Below are 20,469 nucleotides of genomic sequence, written 5' to 3' on the forward strand. Positions count from 1 at the left end.
TGGTTAGAATATTGAAATATGTCTTCCCTGTGTATTTTTGTTTTCTCAAAAGGCCCAATCGAAATGACAGTGATATAGTGACATCACAATATCATCAAATTCGACACACACGTTCCACCCCACCACAGGGGGTGCAGTGCCCGGTGTCGAGTCGGTCGGACCCATGGTTGTCCAGAACTGCCCCAAAAAGGCCTCTGCCCGGGCTGTGGAGAGGGGTCCTGCCCAGTGTCCATATATGGAGCTGGCCTGTTCTGACATCATTCTGACGTCTGTATAGACTCCATATTTGGGCATGGAGCTGGCCTGTTCTGACATCATTCTGCTCTGAGTCCTAGAGCTCTCTGCTGTCTGTGTACGACTGCTTCTCTGAGTCCTAGAGCTCTCTGCTATTCTAAATCCTTTAGACCTTATACCAACCTTGAAACGTACCTTAGTTACGTCACCAATAATGGTTGTTGTCACGGAAACGGTCATAGCGTGACGTTAGGCCACGACGTCACGTCACCCTATAAAGTATGGCGCACAGAAGCACTGAACAACAATACTGCAGGTAAATATCTTATACAGTAAGTATCCTATATTGCGAGTAAGTATTTGGAATCATAAGAAGGAGGTACCTGGCTAAAACACTAGGCTCAAGTTACTGATTAATTCACAACTCCCTCCCCCCCAACGCCTATAAGGCAAGATACAGATCCTCTAAACTATAAGACCTCCTCAAACGAAGCCTCTTATACAACACACTGATAGCCCACTGACAGCTCCCTGCGAGTACAGGAAATCTCAGTTACAATGGTGGTCCCTTATTGGCTGTTGGAGGACACGGACATACATACCCCGGCCCACATACATACATACATACATACAAAACCGATCGCAGTACTTGCGCACTCTGCTTGCGCAAGTAATAATAATCTTTCTCCTAGTATAATCATAGTACCTGATGATCATGTTTTAGGGGGGGCAATACATCTTTAATTTTTTGAGAGGCGCTAGCCCCTCCTATACAGGTTTAATGTTTGTCTTTAGTTCAATGTTTGTTTAATAAACGCCATTTTGTAACTCATTACGTCATATTGTCTCTTTATTGTTAATGGCATTTAATGTTTGTGTTGGCACCGTTTGTTTTACATCCCATTACATCACCATGTCAACATGAGTTAGACTTTAATAGATTAGCGCCCCTCACTTCACACGGGTGTGATTTTTGCCATGTGTCCATTTGTACCAATTGTTTTTCAATGGTAAATGGTTCATTTATATAGCGCTTTTATCCAAAGCACTTTACATAGACTAGAGCAGTTGGGCACTTGCCTACTTGGAACGATGCAAGTTAGAAATGCATGCCCCACGCAGATATTATGTCGGTGTCCCTTTTATGCCCATATACTGTATGGAGTTCTTTGTCAGGCATGCCCAAATATGGAGTCAACAGGCCAGCTCCATATATGGACACTGGGCAGGGGCCCTGTCCAGAGCCCAGGCAGAGGCCCTTTTGGGGCGGTTCTGGACAACCGTGGGTCCGACAGACTCGACACCGGGCACTACACCTGTGGGGGTGTGGAACGTGTGTGTCGAGATTGAAGTCGGTGGGGCGAACGGTTCTCGAGTTATGTGGATTACAGACGTACACACGTATGTGCACACGCACACACACAGACTTGGTGCATTTATAGTAAGGACGGGTAATGGTTAGTGCATTTTATTTTGTAGTTTCACTCTAAAACGGAAAGATGTGCAATCAGAACGTTGCATCCTTCCAGGCTATGGGACGTTGCTCTGCTACGTGCGCATGCACATGCAGATTGATTGTAAACAAAGTCAGAGAGAGACAGGCAGCAAAGCTCATGCATGGCTTCTAACCTATAATGTTTTCAGATACATATTTTAGCGTGCTGCTTAAGTTTAAAACTTAAGTATACTGTCTGGATGTCATCTTGAATGAGATACATTTTCTGTAATCAAAACCAACTGTGTTTGGAGGACAATGGGACTAAAACAGGTGATTTTTTTTTTTTTATCCCACGATTTTGCAACCCATTTTTTCACCCAGTGTCAATTATCTAATGTAATCTTGGGCACTACACTGGGGCCAACCTGGGGGGGCAGCGGACTGGCCTCATGCTTCCTTCTCTGCATGAGGAGTCCAAGCTGCTTCTTTTCACCTGACAGGGGGGAGTTTCCCCGGCCGGATGTAGCGCGTGGAAGGAACACGTTATTCCGACCAGTTCCTTTCCCCTCCATCAGGCGCCCCGGCTGGCCAGGGGGAGGTAGACCAGGATTACTGCATGTTTTTTGTGAGGGTACCTATACCCTAGGGGACACGGGGAGAACATGCAAACTCCACAGTGCCCACAGGGTCCCCAGCGGGAATCTAACCCAGGACCTTCTAGCTGTGAGGCGACAGCACTACCGACTGTGCCACCGTGCCCCCTAAAACAAAACAGGTGAATTTATTCGCCCATGCACGCACGCACGCACACACGCATACACACATGCCAGAGGAAACCATGTAAGGTACCAACCTGCACAACCTGGAGCAATTAGGCGTTCAAAGTCTTGCTCAAGGATATTACATTTAAACTTTGCTTGTAGACAATACACACACACACACACACACACACACACACACACACACACACACACACACACACACACACACACACACACACACAATAAAGAAAGATTAATGGAGTGTGTCACTTTACTGTGAGAGAACGATACAGCACATTACACATTGTTTCATGAAAACAAGGTGAAATGTAAGCTTTGTGAGTTGTGATGCAAATCATCCATTAATAGTTCACTGTGGAGTCACATTGCGTTGACTGGATTCAACCGAGTTCAACACAACTTTATTAAAGGATCATCCAGTGATTTGGGTGATTTGGAAACCCCCCCGGTCCACCCCGGCAAGGCGGCAACTAGATGTGCACATGCACACGCTCTACAGTGGGGGGGGGGGGGGGGGGGGGGGGACACAACAGGCCAACAGCATGTGTGCACCAGTGACGTAATTTAAATTATAAGACATTAAGAGTACAGCTCATGAATGTCTGTATTTGCAAAATAATAATAAATTAAGTAATCGACATGAACAGTTCAGTTAATTGGCCCGCCCTACTATGGAGCATACACCCGCAACCAGGAGAGTGAGAGGAAAGTGTGAAGGAAGGATGCGTAGGTGTACAGAATACGTGTGCATGATGTGTGGGTGTGTAGACATGTACTGTAGATTGATGGGTGGCTGAAAAGGGGTTATAATTAGACAGATGGATGGATGGATGGATGGATGGATGGATGGATGGATGGATGAATGGATGAGTGAGTTTGCGGATGGGTATCTGGATGGATGAATGCATGAATAGAATGTATGGGTGTCTAAAGAGAATGAAGGATAGACAGTTCACTGAATAAATAGACAGACAGAACATTAGAAACAGAAGAGGCAGGATTGACAGATGGGCAGGAGTAGAGGCAAGTGCAGCAGCTGTCAATGAACCATGAAAAATAGATCTATTGATCTAGTGATGGGTGACTGAACCAAGTTAGGGGTTTGGGGGACGGAGGCATCCATGTAGAATGGATTGAGAAGTGTGGCCACATGAATGATTTTGTGGTCACTGTCAGACAGTGCCACTGCCCGCGCACTGCAATGATTACTACATAATATAAGCATAAGAACGAGGAGTTAATGAACCGGATCAACCCACTGGGATGGCCATATATACTGTACAACAAGCCCTGCCCTGCCTGAGGCCATCTGCCACCCTCTCTAATCCAGGGGATTGTCACTGGTGATTAGCCACCCCCTCCCCTTTCTCTCATTATTTATTTCAGGCCCTGTATGTGTAGATTTATGCAACTCCCTTGCATATACAGTATAAGTTTATGTGTTCCTGTTGCCAACAAGGTGTCAATTATTGAAACACCCCTCCAAACCCTCCCTCACCATTGGGAGCTGCCAATGGATGTGGTCAATCTAGTGCACTGAATGTCCATTACAATCGATTTGGCTTTGGTTTTTCTTCCCTTTATCTGTGCCAAGAACTGATACTCTATGCCTATATGGTCCCAAAACATGCACAAGTCAGCATTATTCCACAGACAAATTTCAGATCTTCAGTTCAGGCATTGGTTAATGTTGTCAGAGACAAATACCGTAAAGCCACCATCCTGTCGAGGTGGTTTAGGGCCACACAAAGCTATTACAGCACTTAAAGCACTGTTTACACACGACCTTGTACCAATAACGTATGGTCACCAACGAAGTTCAAGTTCATTTGGTCAGCGCTACAGCAGTATGTACAGTAAAGTCTGTTCTGGCTCTCAATAGAAATATATGTCAGTAGTAATCACAAAATCCAGAGTTGACTAAAATATTGTAAGATACGGTCTACTATAAAGTGAAATTAATAAAGCTATAATACTGTGCTGTACCAGTTCTATCAAGGATCTTATATAGTATTCCATACTGTAGTTATTCTGTAAACACAGATACATTCTGTATTAGTGATGCATCACATGATCTGATGAAAGGAAGTTAATCTAGGTCATAAAGGTCTAGCCTACATAAATATTCTATAAAAACAGGGCATGTATACAGACAGCACAGTGCCCACAATATACCAAACAAAGATATCAGTTTCGACATTGGCCTTCAGACATTGGAGTGAAAGAAACAAGTGAAACAAGTAGTAGACCTTGCGATCCTCTGAACAGACCAGCATGGGTGGTTACAGACATGAACGATAAGAGACAAGATAGTAAATATTTACGCCTGAGCAGCATTCCTCATCTCTATGCCTTAATAGTAATAGCATTAGGGAGAGGCAGCACTGACTCCTTTCACTGAGGTAAATGCCACTGAGGTCCCTGACAACACAGCTATTCCTCTCAACCCACTGAAGCCGCCTTACAGATTTCTCATGGGAGGCGAGGATCTGTTTTGAAAGTCACACCCAGACCGCAGAATTGCTTGTTCCAGCCCAACATAGGCTTGCACATTGTTTGTGTTTCAACTTGTGGCTTAGCACAGTAAAGTTTGAGTTGTTGTTTGTGAACGACTGGCGCACTGGAATTGGATGTCCTCTGTGCAATGAGGGAATATAACCCCAGTCTCCAGCGCCCTCTCCCAACTGTGTCCTTGTTTTGACTTTTGGTGTAATGACAAACGGCAATTTTTTAGGGCAAATTTGGGACAACTTACTTTTTTCCCCCCACACTCAACAATTTATCAAATTGATAGCCAGTCTTGAAAAGACAGACTGGCAATTCTTTATGATCAAACAATCTGAGACAAGACTCTAAGGTGACCTATCCTCAGAAACTCATTCTTGTGTGCTTGTAAGATACATATTTAATACACAATATAGAACCGGGAAATAATAGCTTATCTTTTATATAGTATTTAATTCAGCAAGCAAGCAATATCTTCGATACCTGCACAATATGTTAATCTTTTCTTTTTTACCAAACAGGCAAATACTAATTTAAAAGTGGATTTAAATGATTATATAAATTGTTACCATTTGATTAAAGCCCCAATCCCCCACCGGCGGGGGCAGAGGCTGTCCACCTCATGAACAGCTCTCAGCGGGTAAATGGGACTGGTCAAGGTCTCAGGTTCCAACTCCACCTCATGAACAGCTCTCAGCGGGTAAATGGGACTGGTCAAGGTCTCAGGTTCCAACTCCACCTCATGAACAGCTCTCAGTGGGTAAATGGGGCTGGTCAAGGTCTCAGGTTCCAACTCCGATATTTTTAGATTTTCCCTCCTGGACCCCCCTGGGGTTTAAGAGGTTAAAAGGGGAAGTGATTCTGTCACAGCAATATGTTGGATTATCCATTTTACCCAATTTGACAAATCTAACTATCAAACTTTTCAGGCATGATTAAATATTGTGGATTCTAATTTGCCCTCATTATGCCAGACAATTCTGCCACAAATTTGCCCTAAAGACTGCCAGTGTATCATAACTAGATGGCACTGACTGGAGGAGATTAATAAGGTATTCAATTAGACACTCATTCCTCAAGCAACATGGCTTTGATATCAGGTTGAGGCTTATAAATCAGGGTGAAAAAAATAATAGTGGTGTGGCCAATAGTATGCAAGTATGCCAATAGTATGGCTCAGTGACAGACTGAATACACTTTGTTCAGCCTGATTCAGACCAAAGATTCACAACAAGATGAAACCGTTTAAGTCAGATTTATACGACACATTGTGGGCTTGTAGATCTGTCATTTCTGGCCTGCAACACTGTCATATTACATAAATTAAGCATTAGAACGTTGTGAAGAAAAATCCTAGCGGTCTGAATTACCTTAGGATCTGTTTGAATTAAGTAGATTCATGGTTGTATACTCTCATGTCATTCTAAATAAAGTTTTTTATTAAGTATAATCTCCTATTAAAGTAAACTAAATCCCTCCCTAACAGCCAGGTTTTAGCATAAGCTCTGCCATTTAACTAGCAGAGCCACAAACATTGGTACTGCTCTTCTTCCCTCTACACTGATTGAACGGATTGGCAATTATAAAACATTCAAACCTGTCTGGAGTAAAGCCAACTAGAAAAGTGCCCTTCTGGGCACAGGTCTCCACCAGGAGGATAGGAGTGTGTGTGATGTTTGGCAAAATGTTTAGGAGTAATATAAACATGTATAAACAATTTTCTTCATTTTGTTAAGGAAATGCAGATCCAGATCACTCATAGCATCTCTGAGGATAGAATTCTGGGCCACTCCTGAAAACTTTGGAAGGCAATCTTAGCCAATCAGTGTAGAATCTGAGAAATCCAACAGACTCGTCTTGATCACATGACTACAGAGATCATGTGTACCGATTTGCGTGAGATTTGGATGAAATCTGTGCGAATAACATAAACAATGTTTTTTCCAGAAATCTGCCTCATGGTGGCGCTATAACCGGCAGATGTGGAGGGATCCAGGGAAAATGTTTTTCCATGGCCTCTAGGGAGTGTGCATACATAAGTTGTATACAGATCGATGCAGTTATAGGTAAAAACAGGAATTGCCCTGTTATAGCTGATTTGGAAAACAATGAGTGGCATGTCATCCTCGGCCTAGTGGAAATGTGCGTGCATAATTTCCCGGAAATTGCACACTGCGTTTGTGATTTGTGGCATTTTGTTCGAAACGGACCAATCATGTGAGCTTTGGAAGCCAATCTTAGCCAATCAGGATGGAAGATGGGAAATGGTGCAGATCCGTGTTGATCACATGACTATGGAGATAGTGTATACCGAATTGTGTGATGTATGGATAAAATGTGTACGAGTAATCTACAGAAATGTGTTTTGCCTAAATCGGCCTGACGGTGGCGCTATAACAGGTTGTTGAGGAATATTTAGGGCAGAGGTTCATCGTTGGCATCCAGGGAGTGTGTGTGCAAAGTTTGGCATGGATCGGGCCAACGGTGCCGGAGATTAGCTGGTAACGGACGGACGGAAGGAAGGAAGGACGGGCGCACGCACACACACACACACACACACACGGACGGACGGACGGAGTGTAAAACATACTCTCTCCCCATGCCTTTGGCCTGGTGGAGACAATAAGGGTAGCAGGGCTTCTGCAAAGCCATAAAACAGATCAATCTTGGTCAAAAATGATATACTGCGCTGCCAACACATGCACAAAGTCACATTATAATGTGGAATGTGTTAGACATGACTCATGAGTTGTTCCTGAAGAATGTTCCTGAATTGAGTGAATTCCTGACAAACTCATTACGCACTGAAACAAAACAAAACTTTACAAACATTCCTTTATTTTCCAGACAGAAAGACGCTGACGCCATGCCTATTAGCTGTTGATGCCCTTTTCTGAGGAAGGCTCTAGTCTACAGGCAGCTGAGTGCTCAGTTTCTTCTGGTGGCTATAGGGCAAGTCATACACAACAGATGCAATTAGCCTTCACTGTGGCTCCAAGTAACTAGGAATAAAAGGAAATAAAAACAAAAATGCTGGCACAATGATTAAAAGAAACCCATCAGCTTGTTCCTTAATGAACAATGAAACTCCCAAGGAAATTACCTTCATTGATATGCATGGCCTAAATGTGTAGCCTGTTGCTAAGGAATTTAAAGGGTGGCTAGCCAATTACATTGCACAGCCTCGTTTGCCCTCAGGTGCTATGCTAATAAGGGTCATAAGGGGTCATATGAAAATGCACTCACTAAAATGAGGAAGGAATCTCCAAAGGATGTTCTCAGCTGGGATGATACCACTACCAGGCACAATTCCCCCAGCTGTAGCTCTTCACCGTTGGTGCTGGGCTGACTGAGTCAGACACGTGTTTGTTTTTGGCTCAATTTAGACATCAGGCTCATGTAGTGCACACAGGTACAGTACTATTACTGAGCTATTCAAGTCAAGGATTTCCACGGTCACAGCAACATTATGGACTACTTAGACCCCACGACACTTTGGGACATCAATATCGTGGCCAGCCAATGACGGCATGAATTAAATGAGATGATGCCCCATTTCTGCCAGTCGGGGAACATTGGAAATACGTAGGTATTTACATTGTAGTTACTTCCAAGTGTTTTCCTCGGGGCATAGATGCAATATGCAAGGGCATTAATTCAGTATTATAATATTTCATGTATTTCTTTCCCCAAATCAAGTCAAATGCAAATGATGCAATTTCTGTCGTATAATTGAGGAGAACATGAATTAATTAGGATATTCAGTAAATACGTTATATTCAGATTCAGATTTACTTTAGCCAAAAAAAAAGTAAAAATCACACTTGTGTGAAGTGAGGGGTGCTCTTATCATCATACATGATCATACATAATCACATTCTGGCCAATCACAATTGGTGTCCTCACCTTTCTGTCATTTTTTTATCCTCACATTCTGCACTCAGCCAATGAAATCATCGCTATGGAGTGCACACAAACGCACAAAGCTGGTCATAGGAGGGGCTAGCACCCCTCAAAAAAGTAACAGTAAACACAAAAGGTACTAGTGAGTACAAACAGATATATAACCCCACAAAAGCAGCGACAATAAATAAATAAAAATCAGACTTGTGTGAAGTGAGGTGCACTCACATTATCATACATCACATTCCGTGCTCAGACAATCAAATCATCTCAAATTTGGTACACACAAACACACAAAGCTGCTCAGCCAATCAAATCATCTCAAATTCCGTACACACAAACACACAAAGCTGGGCATAGGAGGGGCTAGCGCCCCTCAAAAATATTATACTGTATGTACACCTGTACAAGACCATTTGTGCATAATGTAACTTGCCTAGTTATATTCTAACTAGAAAAGTGTGCTTCTCAGTGTGCAGCGCTCTCCACTAGGCTGAGTTGCCTACCCAGGACTCTCAGTTATTGGTTGGAGCCGTCAGGACACGAGGAAGCTGGATTTGAAATAGTTTGCATGAGAGATGGTGCAATTGTTTGAGTTTTTGCCGTAACCTATGGGCAGAAGTGTAAGTGGAATTGGATTTGCGCTCTATAGAGTTCCCTCAACATGTGAAGAAATAGGCCCCGCTCTTAATGTGACAAGGCAATTACAGGCAAACGGAGTATCGATGGTCATTATCACATGACTCACAAGCCTATATGGGGAGTTTCATCATGATACAAGAAATCCAGGGATTCATTCAAGGGAGTCCTTGATTGTACGACCTATGGTTCAAGAGCTATAGAGCGCCGAAGTCCTGACATCACTCGCTCATCCCCTGGTTCTGCCTGGTTCACGGAAGTAATTTCTCTATGGAGAATAACATGGGGTCATCTTAAAATCGTTTCATATAAGCATTGTAGTCCAAAACTAAACAAGCTGTCTCTGTGTTATTGTCAGGGAGGTGTCTCTGTATCGTTTGCAACCGTCAGTCACTCATATGATACAGTCTGTTTCTAGCAAAAATATTACTAATTCAGTTGCAGTTTTTTTTCAAACACAGTTCTTATATGAGGCGGTCTAAGATTATAATGCAAATAAAAAGTACATGAACCCATGGATTTGCACCCTCTACCGATATTGACGTCAGACTTCGGTGCTCTATAGAGCGTTGCAGTCCCGCCCCCTAGAGAGACCCGGAAAAGAAATCCCCGTTCATTTTCCTCATAGACTTTTCAGAAAGTATTTATTTAAAGACGTTTATGCCGCGGACAAAGCCAACTGTTGTCGTGACAAATCATGACAATAAACACAATGTTTTGGGCCAAACAAAGAATTAGAAAGTAGAAAAAACGGCAGGTTACAACACTTTTTTTGTTGTTTTTCTTCTTTGTAATTATTTGTTTGGTCCAAAATATTGTGTTTGTTGTCATGGTTTGTCACAACTCGAGTTGGCTTAAAAAGGTCTTTAAATAAATACTTTTTGAAATGTCTATGGGAAAAATGCATTGGGATTCATTTCCTGGGCCTGGTGTCGTCATGAAAGGGGGCGGGACTGCGACGCTCTATAGTTAAACAGTTTACTGTATTCAAGCACTGATGTTATTTTTTGCTATTCTGTGTTCCCTTCTAGACCACATATCTACCCCCACCCCAATACCTCAATACATCTGGCTACAGGCCAAAGACTGTTTGTTCACTGTGTGTTCTTGCCGACACCCTGTGGCGACGACCACCCCAACTGAACACCCTACACCTAGTTTGTCACTAACACATATGTTGACGCCCCCAAGGATATTTTGGTAAAATGGTAAAATGGTAAATGGTGCATTTATATAGCGCCTTTATCCAAGGCGCTTTACATAGATTGTGCATTACATTCACCCATTCACACACACATTCATACACCGATTGCGGCGGAAGCCATGCAAGGTACCAACCAGCACATCGGGAGCAATTTGGGGTTCAGTGTCTTGCCCAAGGACACTTCGACATGTAGCCAGGAGGAGCCGGGATTCGAACCGCCGACCCATGGATCATTGGACGACCTGCTCTACCTCTTGAGCCACAGTCGCCCCTATAGGCCAAAAATGTTAAGTGACATGTTATAGCGCAACATGAGAAAAAAGGGGTGTATGCAATATGCATGCAAAGTTTGTCACGATTGGTCCAGATTATCCATTCACACACGCACGCACACATGCACGCACAAACACACGCACACACAAGAGAATATAATGTAAGGCTTTAGCTGCAGTGACTGGTCAGCTGTCATATAACCCCTTGGGCAATTAGCACCTCCGTTCTTTCATCACCCTACTAACCCAGGGCTGGGTACTTTTTATAAAATCAAGGCAAATATAGTCTTGGTATGTACTACTGTATATCACCTGTCATTCATCATCTTCAGAGTATGTCCAACCTCTATTCGCTTTATAGTTAGTGCCTGAGATTGGATGAAGAGGGCAACGACGAATGCTATGTGATCATTTACATATTCCCATGGCCTTATTTATTATTTATTCACAAAGACAGTATGAATATAGCATTTGACTAGGCTTGTAGATTGGATAATGTGGCTCAGTTGTGTTTAGGATAACCCCCTCAGTCACATGGGAATTTTCTAGTATTCCAGTTTGACAGCCACTCAGCCAGCATAAATTATCGTCGCTGTCCGGTGGAAACCTCATATGTCCAAAACTATTCCTTTTTAATATTAAAAAACAACATTAAAATAGTGACAATACCGGACAAGCTCACAACAACTCACATCGCGACACCTAAGCTATTTTCCCTTTTGCGATACACTGTTGAAATAGGGCATCAATTTACGAAAAAACATAAAAGGTTTAAATATGGAGATACAGTTTCTGCCTGACAGCAACTATTCATTTCTGTCAGGCTGATGACAGTGAGGACATGCATGTCCTGAAGAACATGCAAAAGAAAAAAAAAAGAAAACAAAAGAAAATATTGGTTGAAATTCACTGTTCTCCAATACCATAACACCATCAATTCAAGATTGCATGCATTCAAAACATGTAAAGTTTCAATGAAGAATCTTACTTCCCTGGTCAGCGAAGCCAGTAAACGCAGTGCCATTTCCAATTGATTATCATTACTGTCATCACATCATATTATCATATAGTGTCAACGAGAAACTCCCTGCAGCAAACTAGATGGTAGTCCCACTGGGATTCTCTGACAGTGTAGGGGCCAGAGACCCACTGGGATTCTCTGACAGTGTAGGGGCCAGAGACCCACTGGGATTCTCTGACAGTGTAGGGGCCAGAGACCCACTGGGATTCTCTGACAGTGTAGGGGCCAGAGACCCACTGGGATTCTCTGACAGTGTAGGGGCCAGAGACCCACTGGGATTCTCTGACAGTGTAGGGGCCAGAGACCCACTGGGATTCTCTGACAGTGTAGGGGCCAGAGACATTGAGTCAGATTCTCTGACAGTGTAGGGGCCAGAGACCCACTGGGATTCTCTGACAGTGTAGGGGCCAGAGACATTGATTCTCTGACAGTGTAGGGGCCAGAGACATTGATTCTCTGACAGTGTAGGGGCCAGAGACATTGATTCTCTGACAGTGTAGGGGCCAGAGACATTGATTCTCTGACAGTGTAGGGGCCAGAGACATTGATTCTCTGACAGTGTAGGGGCCAGAGACATTGATTCTCTGACAGTGTAGGGGCCAGAGACATTGATTCTCTGACAGTGTAGGGGCCAGAGACATTGATTCTCTGACAGTGTAGGGGCCAGAGACATTGATTCTCTGACAGTGTAGGGGCCAGAGACATTGATTCTCTGACAGTGTAGGGGCCAGAGACATTGATTCTCTGACAGTGTAGGGGCCAGAGACATTGATTCTCTGACAGTGTAGGGGCCAGAGACATTGATTCTCTGACAGTGTAGGGGCCAGAGACATTGATTCTCTGACAGTGTAGGGGCCAGAGACATTGATTCTCTGACAGTGTAGGGGCCAGAGACATTGATTCTCTGACAGTGTAGGGGCCAGAGACATTGATTCTCTGACAGTGTAGGGGCCAGAGACATTGATTCTCTGACAGTGTAGGGGCCAGAGACATTGATTCTCTGACAGTGTAGGGGCCAGAGACATTGATTCTCTGACAGTGTAGGGGCCAGAGACATTGATTCTCTGACAGTGTAGGGGCCAGAGACATTGATTCTCTGACAGTGTAGGGGCCAGAGACATTGATTCTCTGACAGTGTAGGGGCCAGAGACCCACTGGGATTCTCTGACAGTGTAGGGGCCAGAGACATTGAGTCAGATTCTCTGACAGTGTAGGGGCCAGAGACATTGATTCTCTGACAGTGTAGGGGCCAGAGACCCACTGGGATTCTCTGACAGTGTAGGGGCCAGAGACATTGAGTCAGATTCTCTGACAGTGTAGGGGCCAGAGACATTGAGTCAGATTCTCTGACAGTGTAGGGGCCAGAGACATTGAGTCAGATTCTCTGACAGTGTAGGGGCCAGAGACATTGATTCTCTGACAGTGTAGGGGCCAGAGACATTGATTCTCTGACAGTGTAGGGGCCAGAGACATTGATTCTCTGACAGTGTAGGGGCCAGAGACATTGATTCTCTGACAGTGTAGGGGCCAGAGACATTGATTCTCTGACAGTGTAGGGGCCAGAGACATTGATTCTCTGACAGTGTAGGGGCCAGAGACATTGATTCTCTGACAGTGTAGGGGCCAGAGACATTGATTCTCTGACAGTGTAGGGGCCAGAGACATTGATTCTCTGACAGTGTAGGGGCCAGAGACATTGATTCTCTGACAGTGTAGGGGCCAGAGACATTGATTCTCTGACAGTGTAGGGGCCAGAGACATTGATTCTCTGACAGTGTAGGGGCCAGAGACATTGATTCTCTGACAGTGTAGGGGCCAGAGACATTGATTCTCTGACAGTGTAGGGGCCAGAGACATTGATTCTCTGACAGTGTAGGGGCCAGAGACATTGAGTCAGAACATCAAGTGTGTTGCTGCCATACAGTAACAGTGTTCGTATGCAGTCATTCTGTGAACCATCGAAGGTTGTCCTTTTCTGCTCTGTAGTGTTTCCTCACTTGTGGATTCTACCAAAAATATCCACAGCAAACTGCCCATCTTTGACATGGTGAGTTCCTTAAACTAATCTAGCAGAGATCCATGGTCAAACCTCTCGATCTCAGATGTCTAAGCAAAGAGGTCACTCGCGGTGCCAGTTGAGCGCATCTTGCCCTTATATATTAGCTGCACTGCAGCTAGTACCATATAAGCCATGGGGAAGATACGCCTATTTTTTTTGTACTCTGGCTAATAGTTATATTTTCTAAAAATGTCTACACAAATGGGTCGTTTTGTTTAGCTGCTTGTAATAATCATCAAAGAAGAAATCTCCTCGTCCGTCATGATTTCGCTCACCTGCCATGATATTTTCTTTATAGTTGTTTATCTGCATGTATCAAAATATAGATTTCTAAGCAATCTTTTACTTGCACCAGCATTGGTGAAACCAGCACTGTTGTGAAGCAGTTTGTTTATTTACTGATGAAACTGAAGAAAGAGCATGGCATACTGGAAGTCGTAGAGGTCGCCCGCGGCTTTGTAACGGCTTTATAAACCACACAAAATCTTCACTGGAGATCTCACAGTAAGGCACGTTGTGGGAAAAGATTTACTGTGTTTGGGTAAAGCAATTCCCACAGTGTGGAAAACCTGTACGTTGTGGTTCAATGTGTACATTCAGTGAATGTGATGCTCATGCTTTAATGTGATATGTAATGTGAGCAACTCTTCCTCAGGTGACTGAGAATGTCAACGCAAGACATGATCAGACTGCGTCAGCAAGAAGAGCACCTCAACATCTACATAAAGAGGGATATGAGTTTCAGAGAGCACAAACCCCTCATTACAAAGACAAAATACAATGGGCACTGGTCTATGTACTCTCCTAGTCTAATCATTGTTAAGTTCCAATATGAACATCACAATTTTATGAGATGTAAATTCAATAATGGGATGTAAATATCTCACTGTCAATTTAACAATTGTTGGATTTGATTGATACAGACCAGATCTTTGTGGGTTACCCGGGTTACTCAACTCATGAAAGTGACTAATGAAGGTACTCCAATGAGGGACTTTGTGGCGAAATGAGACAGCAAGACTGTGAAGGAAAAGGACGTTGATAGATTGGGGCAAAAGGCTAGCACTGGCCAGCAAACACTTTCACGAGGAGTGAGGAACACGAGTGCTTGGATACCTGTGACCCTATGGCATATATAAAAGTACCGATAAAGAGACTTTCCAGGTGGCTTGTGATGACCCAACATTACTTTCTTTGTTTCTCAAACTGTCTGTACTGTATGTCATATAGAGCTTACAATACATTACAATTTAAATCCAAGGGTCACTGTGGTTGTAATCTCTCTCCCAAAAATGATGGCTTCCCAGATTGCTGTGGTTGTAATACACACATTCAAAAAAAGCATCATTACCCCATATAAATATAGGAGATAAATCTTAGAGGTTGCACATACAGTAACTTGTAGCTAGTGCTCAGTTAGTTAATTGTTAATGTTAACTAGGCTTGTATAAGTTGTATTATGTTACCTTAACAACCTTAGATGGATAGTTTATACAATAATACAATAATTACAACCTAAGGTTGTTAGTTTGTCTAAGGTTGTTACACCACAGTAATAATGACCTTGGCTTACGGATTTGAACTTGTGAACCCACTCTACCTGTTCTACTTCAATTCCTTTGGATGACTCACTCATGGTTCTTGCCGTAATAGCAGGTGATTGTAGGAGAGGGAGACAGCATTCAGTGCTCGGGCCATTGTTAAGGCAGACATGTATTCTAGTAACAATGGCCTGTCAGTGCTAGTCACACTGTCCCCTCTCATTGATGGGTGACATCAGCGGGAGCCTGGTGACACATAGCACTGTGGGTCCAAAGCACTACAAGGTAGAGTGGCATTTATTGCTGGATAGAACTGCAGCAACGTAACTGCACAGGGGATTACATTGTTTCTACAGTGAGGGGTCATTAGATAGAGATTCAATGTGCTTACACACTAGGGCTGGGCAATATATCAATGTTATATCGACATTATGATATGAGACTAGATATCGTCTGGGCTTTTGGATGTTGTATTATTGTATATGGCATAAATGTTGTCTTTTCCTGGTTTGAATCACTTATTTTATATCTAACTACTAATTCTAGAGATTGCATCCTCAGAATTCGTCCTCAGAATGTAGGACGGGGGGATACAGTACAGTACAGTACAGTACAGTACAGTACAGTACAGTACAGTACAGTACAGTACAGTACAGTACAGTACAGTACAGTGAAGCAATAAGCATACAGCCGCCTCACACGCCTGTGTGTGTGTGTTACTTTGGCTGTTCTTAAGCCAACACAGGTATTATAATAATAATAATAATAATAATAATAATAATAATAATAATAATAATAATAATAATAATAATAAAACTTTAGTTGTATAGCATCTTTCATGACATGAAATGCAGCTAGCTGCTTTACAGAGAAATGGAGTTAAATAAAATAAAAGCAAGGCATAAAACATTAAAATAATAGCAGTAATGAAATAGAGTGACTTGAGGACATGAATAACAACAACGAATTTAAAAGATCTACTAAAAGCAAGAGTGTAGAAGTAGGTATTGAGCTGTGCTTTAAAAAATTCTACAGAGGCTGTCTGTTGAAGGTATAGTGGGAGTTTGTTCCATGCTGTCGGCCTGTAGATGCAGAAAGCTCCTTCACCATGTTTTTTAGTTAGTCATGTAGGTAAGAAGGTGCGAGACCATTGAGAGCTTTATAAACAAGTAAAATAATTTTAAAACTAGATAAAGTGCCCCATGGGGCACAGGTCTCCACCAGGGCAGGTCAGGTTGTGGCCTCCTGGTGGCGCTATAATAGGCCAATGTGAAAAGGGTGCCATTTCTTCTTACGCCTTGGATGGCAATTGGATGATTTGAGGCATTTTGTTCCAAAAATGTGTTTTGCAAAAATCCACCTGTTGGTGGCGCTATAACAGGCCAATGTGAAAAGGGTGGGATATATTCCTCATCCTAGTAGGAAAGTCTGTGAAAGATTTCACGTACATTTGCACGCTGCATTCATGATTTGAGGCTTTTTATTCAAAACGGGACAATCCTGCAAACTTTGAAAGCCAATGTTAGCCAATTAGGATGGAATATGAAATATCAGACAGATCCGTCCTGAACACATGACTGTAGAGATACTGTGTAATGATTTGAGGGATTTTGGACAGAATCTGGAGGAGTAATATCAACAAATGTGTTTTACAAAAGTTGGCCTCCTGGTGGCGCTATAACAGGCCGTTCTGGAAAATTTGGGGCAGAGGTTCATCGTTGGCATCCAGGGAGTGTGTGTGCAATATTTGGCATTGACCGGGTTAAAACACCCCGAACGCCCAGGGTTAATCCATTAAATCATATCGCCCAGCGATTTATAGCACCGGAACACTTTTACCGACGCAGCTAGATGTAGCCAAAACATAGAGGCGATCGACAACAACGGGAGGTATGATTAATTCTATCGCGACTAGCGACAGGACCGCGGTGGGCCGTCTAACACATAATCTTTGCTTAGAATTGGACGGAATGATTTAGATCAAGAGTAATTATTAACGATTTAAGATTTTCGGTCTTGTCGGCTAAACAGGGGGGGAACATTTTCGATGACGTGCCACTTTTGCGCAACATCGAATGTTGTGCAACAGACACTCCCAGCCTGTGGAGCGATGCGATCGGTTTTGATATCAATAATCTCCGTCCTTTTGATCAATCTTCGTCCTGTGCGCTGGGCGTTACTAATTGAAAAGACGGTGAACTTCGTCCTGTGCGCTCAGGGTGTTAACGGTGCCGGAGATTAGCTGTACACACACGGACGGACACGCACACGCACACGCACACGCACACACACACACACACAATATGCTAACATGTTTGCCATAATGGCACAGGTGGTTCTGGTAAGTGATTAGCTGAACTGTCTGTGCATGACTCAGGTGAGTTAATAGGCCTAGATAGAGACGAGCACGTGTTAAGATCTAGCAGGACGTAGTAGTAAATGGGATTTGACTCATCAGAAGCTGAAGGCAGCTTCAACGTAATCTGAATGATGGATAATCTTGATCCCAGTTGCTGATAGAGGCCAGGGGTGGTTATAGGGTGAGCAGCTGAGTGGAACATCAGATCACACTGATAAATGGTCTGACTGCTGTTTATTCATGCATTACTCAAGAGTCAAGTCTCATCTTAATACATTTTAAGAGTGAATTGAATTCCATCCAATGTGTTAATCGACAACTGCATTAATCATTTATATGTGAATGTGGACACATAAATAACCTATAAATTAAAATAAACCTTGTCGTGCAGGCCGGATTTCCCACTCAGGGTCAGAAAACATTTGGAAGTCAGTCAAATTGGAATTGAACCAGAAAAATATGACTGAAACATCTTGATACAGTAGCCATAGGTAGCTGACATAGTAGTAGTAGCAGCAAAGGTAGCAGCAAAACGTTTTGATTGTTCGACCAACGGTTCGAGAGGTAAAGCCCAAAACGTGAAACGGCTATTTAAAGCGCCACCATGTAGCCTATTTGACTAAATGTGAAGCTGAGATTCTTCCTTGGCCTACTGGAAGTGTGAGTGCAAAGTCCCACGCCAATTGGTCCAACGGTGTCTGAGATTAGCTGCTCACAGATGGAGGACGGACGGACAGATGGCCAGACTGATGGACTGACACACGGACGGACACGGAGACAACTGCTGGTGACGGAGGTATTGAAAGTTCAGCCCTGAAACCTTGACTGTCCACTAATACAGTGATTGTCAAAGTCGGGTCCAGGCAGGGACCTCTGGGTTCGTTCATTGAGGGGATTCCAAATGGACAATTACGTTTGAGAACGAATGCTCAAACAGACACATTCTAATGAAACTTAGACACTCACACAAATAAACACAAACAGTATGAGACATTATATGGGAAAGACTGTACTCCCTGAGTTTGTACATGCATGGGTGCGTGCACCTGTGCGCCATGCAGAGACTCGCTCTACTAACTCTTCTAAATGAACAGACGAGGACAGGGGTGCCAACTGCCAAGGACCCGGCTAATAGCCATAGCCAATTACAATGTTAAATCTTTTAAATGTTTTTACAATAATGAAAATGACATAACCAAAATAGGGATATCAGGTGGCTGAAAGTGGTTAAACTTAATCGTATTAAATGAAATCACACACACACACACAAACACACACACCCACACACACACACACACACACACACACAAACACGTTATTTTTCCGCTTTGTTCCTTTTTCTCAACTTTCCAAATTTTGCCTCGCCCCTGCACTTCAAAAACGTGTGGACTTATGTTGAAAATTAGTTGGGTAGAAGTCCATGCTAATTGCTAATGGTTTCTTAGTCGCTGTGTGGTATGTCAATCAAGTTATCCCCCCCCCCCTCTCAGAGAACGGGGGGGGCAGAGCCCAAGTGCAAATTTGAGAAGGAATGACAAGCAAGAATGGCGAAGAAATTATCCTTAAACGAGGAGACAAACTCTCCCCTAAACAACTGTGGCACATTGTTATCGCCATCACCATCATCACCAGTGCCGTCATCACAGGTCGTAATCATCCATCCTATTTTCCTCCAGTTATCCTCGCCACCACCTTCAGAGACATCACCATCAATGCACAATATAACCCGGTGTGCCTCTATATCTGCCTCATTTGAATAGAAGTCTCCAGAGGAACAAAAATAAAACGTTGCCAGAGTGTCTCAACTCCTGAAACAGATATATCATCTTTTCCATAGAAGCTAATAAAAAGCAATACACACCCAATTCCCCACAGTTTGAAGAGGGGGGCTGTATGTCAGCAAGACTCATCAATATTCACAACATCACAGTACTGCTTGCAATGAGAAATTTCCCTCCACTGCGCATCACATTAGTTTTTATTATTTTTATAAACAAGCTTCGATGTACAAGAAAAATAATGCAAATTTTGTGCGTGCATAATTATATTTTGATGAAAAGCACTGGAATTGGGGGGGGAATAATGCCCTGTGTGATTTTTAAACTTTTGAGAGCAATTTTCAAACCAAAGAGGCATATATAGCACCAGGGCTAAAAACTATGAATTTGAGCTGCCAAGCAGCACGCAAATGACTAAACACTGCATTTGGTATCAAAGCGCAGAGCCTAGGGCTTTTCAGTTGTGTGGATGGCATGTATGGCGTGGGAGAAGTGAAGTGTAGCGTGGGAGAGAGGTGTAATCACTATGACCTACAGTAGGATAGATGTAGGTTAAGTTAGTCCTTCTGCCTGCAACGCTCACTCTTTCTTCCCTCTTTCTCAAGTCTGCTCCCTGGGCTGTCTTTCCTGGGTTGTTAAATCCCTGCTCCTTTAATCTCCTTACTCAGCTACATCCTCTTTAAAGATGCAGAGCCACAGGAGATACACGGCTGCCTTGACTGGCGCTGGGCTGG

The sequence above is a fragment of the Electrona antarctica genome, assembly GCF_951216825.1.
Source record: "Electrona antarctica genome assembly, chromosome: 6".
NCBI lineage: Eukaryota > Metazoa > Chordata > Actinopteri > Myctophiformes > Myctophidae > Electrona > Electrona antarctica.